At 41.1% G+C, this 6,328-nt stretch overlaps 2 long non-coding RNA genes across 9 annotated transcripts; one reads left to right on the plus strand and one right to left on the minus strand.

Annotated features, from left to right (window-relative positions):
* Positions 1–1,112: 1,112 nt before the first annotated feature.
* LOC129439577 (uncharacterized) lies at positions 1,113–5,462 on the minus strand. 8 transcript variants are annotated; one of them, XR_012360397.1, is made up of 6 exons: positions 5,322–5,462; positions 5,104–5,221; positions 4,372–4,832; positions 3,487–3,656; positions 2,245–3,393; positions 1,113–1,202 (listed from the first exon to the last, which is right to left on the minus strand). It is a non-coding gene; the product is annotated as an uncharacterized lncRNA (long non-coding RNA). The 8 variants fall into 8 exon arrangements; XR_012360398.1 differs by having other exon boundaries at positions 2,245–2,909; positions 3,007–3,656; XR_012360396.1 differs by having other exon boundaries at positions 2,245–2,914; positions 3,007–3,656.
* Positions 5,128–6,328, plus strand: LOC129439586 (uncharacterized). The gene is made up of 4 exons (XR_008642851.2): positions 5,128–5,239; positions 5,347–5,501; positions 5,583–6,138; positions 6,237–6,328. It is a non-coding gene; the product is annotated as an uncharacterized lncRNA (long non-coding RNA).

Consider the following 6,328-nt stretch of genomic DNA (forward strand, 5'->3'; position numbering starts at 1 on the left):
AGTAATGTATGTAATTAAACTATATTAAGATATTTAACATGCGTACTTGAAATCTTCTAAGTGTAGAATGGTTATAACTTTATGAATAGTTAGAAAGAAAGAAAAGAATTAGAAACAAGGAAAGTTTAAGTTAAAGGTTATTTAGAAAGAAAAAAAAGATTAGTTAGATTAAGTAGGCTTTTAGATTGCAACTGTTTTATTGAACGACGTTTCACTCTCAAGTAGCTGGCACCAAACACTGCAAAACCCTGGATGGGTGTTTTCAGAGTAAAACCCTTGCATTTCTCCTCGATTTCCTCTTCCAACATAACCTAGAGGATTCATAAGAAAATTGTGACATTAATATCCAAATTACCTTATTACCAGTACACATGGATGCAGCCACATGAATGACTATTCTTATTGCATTGTGTCATTAAGCAGCTAGCAGTGATCACATTTTCTTTCATAATATATACACCTGGTAAGCAGTTCTTATAAATTTCTTTGTAGTTAGTAAGATTTTGGGGGAAAAGGCAGTTACACAAGAGGTGTAAAACAGAGTGTACAGAGGTAGTTCTTAAAATAACTGTTTTGTCAAAAACAAAGCAATAGCAATAAAACTAAAATAAACAAATTAAAATCCAACTTACAAAGCAACAATTATCTATTAATCTGATAATTAATATACAAACTTACTGAGCCAAATACCACCACTATTGTGAAAATTTGCGGGCACTGTTGTCACTTGACTTCCAGTTAAATGTGATTGGTTGCTACTACGTTGGACGATACTGATTGGCTGCCACAAAATAGCAGAGCCGTTTCTCAATATGCGTTCTTATCTGTACTTGCGTTCTTGTGGACTTGTGAAACGTCATCAGTCGCGGCCCAAGTACTGTTCCAATTCAAAGTTCGCATCAAGCCCAAGTTCACATAAAATCCCCGGATGTGTTCTTGATCCGCCAATTTTATCGAGGATGCATCAGAGGAGACTTGTGTGGACTTATGACAGCGAAGTTTCCCAGAATGTATTTCGCGTCAGGAGTTCGTTCTTACGAGTCTGAACTTGCAAGTTCGAACTACGAAGGACACAAGTCCGAGTTTGGCGTACTTGGTATTGAGAAACGACTCAGGTCTCTCCTAATATGTCAGGACCTCCGGCTGTCAATGGCAGCTACTTCCTGCTGCCGATTTTTCGCTGAACCGCCTCTCCGTTGCATCTATGAAATAAAAACGTAAAACCTTTGAAATACTATACATTCAAAATTGTGCATTACTAGTGTTAGTACTCATTGTACTAATATTCCAGATAAAAAATACTTTAGTACTGTAATTTATAGTTAATACTATAGTGTTTTTAACCATACTATAGTAAAGTACTTGAATTAATTTGTTGTGGTATATAGTTGCTGTGGTAATATAAAAACTATAGTAATGTAAACAAATTACAGTTTACTGTAGTAAAAACTAAAGTAACTTACACTACAGAATTTATTACAGTGTATCAGTTCACTTTGGTCAATATACTACTTGTAATTTGTAGTATGCTGTTGTAATTCATTAGGAAAGTGTTGTAAATACTATAACACTACAATTTACTATAACACTATACATTTTTTTCATGTTGGCCATTACACTGTGCTTCACTGGTGTTTGATGTTAAAGCAACACAAAAGTTTTCGCTCTTTGCTCCCCCTACAGGTTAGAAGCGGAATTGTCCATTACCACTGTCGTAAATAATTTAGCCTACTGCAGCAAAGCTGGCTCTGATTGGATTGTAGGTCTGCCGTTAAGCAAGTTTTTGTAGATTTCACTCGAACTACAGGACCGCGACCCGACCGTTGGAAACTTCTTTAGTGCGGTTTTGGCCGATATAGGGGTGCAAAGCGAATGTGAAAGTGCCGTTTACCCTGTTTCGAGTGGATGAACGACTAAAACTTTTTTGGAAACGTTATTTTAAAAAAACTCTAGTGTTGCTTTAACCTATTGCCAACTATTGGTTTTGTGGTTTAGTAAATCATTCTTAGGTAGTTGAATGAAAGTACAGTAACCATGCATTCATAACTACTAGTAATTTTATGTAATGATCAGCACACTGACTGACCACCTTTAATTCATCTTTGCACATGAATAGATATGGTGATGTTTGTGAGGTTTATTTATGAGTTTTTATGATGGCATAAATTAGTTTTTATAATGGCATAAATTAGTTTTTTGATTGCATACAGAATAGTTACCTTCAAGGTTTTTATTTCAGTGTACCTTGATATGGCGAATCCAGTCATCCGCCTTCAAAACCCCACTGCTCCAGTGGATCGTCAACAGGCCTTATTGGTGGCGACAAACGAGGCCCGGGCCCACAAGGAGAGGCGGAGGACTTTTCCTCTGCCACCTGCCCAGCTGTTGAATGAGGCCACTGCCCTTGCCTACGCTGTCTGGGGAAGTTGGTGCTGCCATTCGGACTATATCTGAATGCCACGTTTCACTGGCTTGTGTCAAATGATGTGGGCTACATGAAGTAGTAAGTACATCCTTTATAAATTTTTATTGAAACTTAAATGTACTGATGCCGTGTATGGTGGAAAAGGTAGACGACACAGAACATACTCAGCACCTCTGATCGATTGCCTTAACTCCCGATGCCACCAGCTGTTTGGAGATACTGTAGAGGAGAATTTCCGTAAACCTGCTCAAGTGATGTCAATTGAGTTGCTTGGCTTAAAATATCTATTCAGCCAAAGCACGGGTGAATTTGTTCCCTTCAGCCTCTTCGACATCTCAATGGATGGACCTAGTCTGTAGGAAGAGGTGGTCCAGCCTGGCCAGCTTGTCCCAGATGAGGATGAAGCATATCAGAGTGATCCAGAGGCAGGTGACAACATAGCCCACAACTGAAGAGACATGTGCAGCTCACCCTCCAGCCTTTCCTATACTAGAATGACATATTATCTGTAAATTTTATTTATAAATGCAGCCAGTCTATGGAAAGTCTAGGCATTTTAACTTAACGTGCAATTACTGTACTCTTTAACAGGAGGATGCTTGTAGTTCCAACCCTCTGCCTGGGCTCCAGCAGTTGGAGAAGTTCTGTTCTCTGCTGGTGGAGGTCGGCCTGACTGAAGACAAGCTGAGCCTTACCACAGATCAAAGAAACGCCATCACTGATGCATGAAATAAGGTGGAAGAGCATGACAAACAGCCACAGAAGTTTCAAAAACTCTATAAAACTCACTGAGGTAATACACTATACTGACTGTCATACAAAGAGTGATGAACTTGAAGCTGCCCTGGTTCAGCGTGTTAAGATGTCCAAGCGCTATGCGCCAGCTCAACAAAACATCAGCGCTCAGCACAAGCAGCTAATGTACACCCTTGTGAAACTTGTGTCACCTCACAGTTCTCAGACAAGCCCTGAATAAAGAAACATCACAAAGGCCTATGAGAGAGTTCAACATAGCATATTGGCAGATGATCCAGTGCTGAGCAAACTAGGTGTTTCTCTACCCAAAATTAACACTAAAACTGTCTGTGATTTTATCCGTCGTCAGGAGAGGCTCCTCAACTTGCAGGCAACAAAAATTCCATCAGCCACCATATCAAAGATCACATCAATATCTTCAAAAGAGCTGCCTCCAGCACCGTGCCAGCATTCAGTCCTCCCTCCACATGACTACCTGAAAAAATTAAGAACAGACTCTTTGATTCCTGTTCCAAAGGCTCCGTTTACAATTACAACAGAATATGCCTGCACTGATGCCACACTTACTACTGTCAGTAAGAGAACATAAAGGTCACTTTCACCATCACCAAACCTCCACCATCTACCTCACAAACAGGTACTTCCACCAGCACAACAACATTGACAATTGTCTATCTATCAGATTTATGTGCATCTTTACAATTATTTAAAAGGTTTACAGATTTGTTTATTGTATTTATATTCTTATTTAATGTTTATTCTATTTAACTTAATAAAGTGATCTTTAAACATACAAGTTACATGTGTACATCTTGAAAAGGGCAACTTTTTAATAATTACAAGGGATAACATTACCTTGTACCTCAATGAGGTCAAGTTTCATTGTCATTGCAAAGGAACAACTACAAAATTATGATTATTACATAGTACATTAAATAATGAATAAAATCCATAGTAAAATTATTTAAAACTGGCAAATACAAAGGCAAAACTTTCAAATGGCTGGTGGAAAATGATGTTGGATACATCAAATAGTAAGCATGTTGCACTAAACAGAATCAAACTATGTTCAGTATGTTTGTCATAAATTAATTATGCTTTCTTTGTCATATTTTAGTATCCTTGATTGCCACATGAAACACAGCCAACACGAGAGAAGAGCCACTAATAACGAGTGGGTAAAGGCTTACCTTTTTAAATATGTGCAGCTGTTCCCTCCGGTCTCCTGCCATCTTGAAATGTACGTAAACAGGGCCATTTACAGGAAAGGCAGCTTCAGGTCTTTTACATTTCAAGAAATGTGGCAGTGGTACAGTGTGCACAAGCCCCTTCAAGCTGACCCTCAAGCTGGGAATGACCATGAGAGAAAGATGGCTCAGGAGGCTTACTGCTCTATCAGACAGTGGCTTGTCATGAAGGAGGACGACATCACCACTAAGTCCCTCAAGCACTTCAGGCAGTACATTCTCAATAGATATAGGTAGGTTAAGGTGACTTTAAACAGCCATGGTTGTTAGTACACATGCAATGTTAATACAAACTTCAAAGCTGGAACTCTCCTGTATTTCACAGAAACCTCAACAGGACATAGCCAGTCCTGCAGCAACTGCCACCTCCAGCACTGCCATCACCTGCAGCAAACAGCACTTTCCTGCGACAAAGGTAGGTTAATATGACTTAGTAATAACCTCTGAAGTTTGTATTGGGCATTGCATAAAGCTGAAACTCACCTGTATTTTAGAGACACATCGACAGGACATAGCTCGTCCTGCAGCAACTGCCACCTCCAGCACACCGCACACGTGACTGTGACTGCCACCGCCTCCAGCAAACAGCACTTTCCTGCGAAAAAGGTAGGTTAAGATGACTTTAGTAACAACCTATGAAGTTTCTATTAGGCATTGCACAAAGCTGAAACTCACCTGTATTTTACACCTCAACAGGACGTGGTCCTTCCTGTAACAACTGCCACCTGCAGCTCATCAGGGTCCAAAGGGGATGACTCTTGGATGGATAATTCTCTGCTGATTGAAGCACTTGCTACGTTTGAAAGACAAGGTATATCACAGCACAAACCCTGTATTAATGCATATAATCTGAATCAAATAAGCAACCACCACACTTCCTCCGCCCCACCTACCTAAGTGTTTGTTCTCATTTCACAGGGGATGCAGGGGACAGACAAAGAGGACTAAAACAGGGCCAGTCAGGCACTCAGACTCCTGCACCGGCTTCTGCACCAGCTCCTGGTCTTGAGAAGACATCTGATGCGACCGTTGCAGATGTAACACTTCAGCCGTGTTAGCTGGTGCTACCTGAGGTAATGCATATAACTTAATGCAAGAATACAGTTTAGTTCTGAGTGGTGTTAGATATGGTTTTGTCTTTTTTACACTACCAGGTAACATTTGAGGGCTGGCACAAAATGTGTGAGTCTGTTGCACATGGGCTGCCACAAGCAGATTTACAGTGGCTGAAGTAGGACGATGTCAATGCCCTGTTCTAGAGGGCAACATCATACCAGGACAAACATGGCCGTAAGAAGTGGAGGAAAGTCCTAAAGATCACCAAATGTAGTTTATCCCCCGGAATTCCCTGGAGTGGTGGGACAGAGAGTTTCCTCGGCAGACCCCTTTTTCACAGCAATGTTTTTTTTTTTGGAGACCAGTAGGTGTGTGGTGGCACAGTCTTCGCTGTCCCAGGCCTGAGTGCCCGGCACGTGGCAATAAGACTGCTTTTCTGTATTGTTGTGGTTACTCCAACACGGTCAGACAGATCTGTGGCATAGCTGGCTGGTACTCCATGCTTACGGGGGTGCTGGCCTGCAATGCATACAGGAAAGTTGTCAAAGAGTCGGAGGGGCATTCCATTGGCCGTTTCCAGTCATGGGAGTCAGGCATCATGGATCAGCTCAGCCCAGCTCTCAAGGCTATGTTCCCTGCTGTGCTAACATTACGGTGAGTGAGTCTCTGCATCATTTCATAGCTATTTGAATTCTAAATCATAGCAATACATGAAGATTCAAGGGCATTAAATGATTGTGCTCTAATTTCAGGCTTGGTGTGGACAAGCAGGTGATCTGTCTGATGAGGGGCCACGCTGAGGGCAATGTGTGGAGACAGGTGCTGGAGAGCCACTGTGAGGAGT

This window comes from Misgurnus anguillicaudatus, chromosome 21, assembly GCF_027580225.2.
Source record: "Misgurnus anguillicaudatus chromosome 21, ASM2758022v2, whole genome shotgun sequence".
NCBI lineage: Eukaryota > Metazoa > Chordata > Actinopteri > Cypriniformes > Cobitidae > Misgurnus > Misgurnus anguillicaudatus.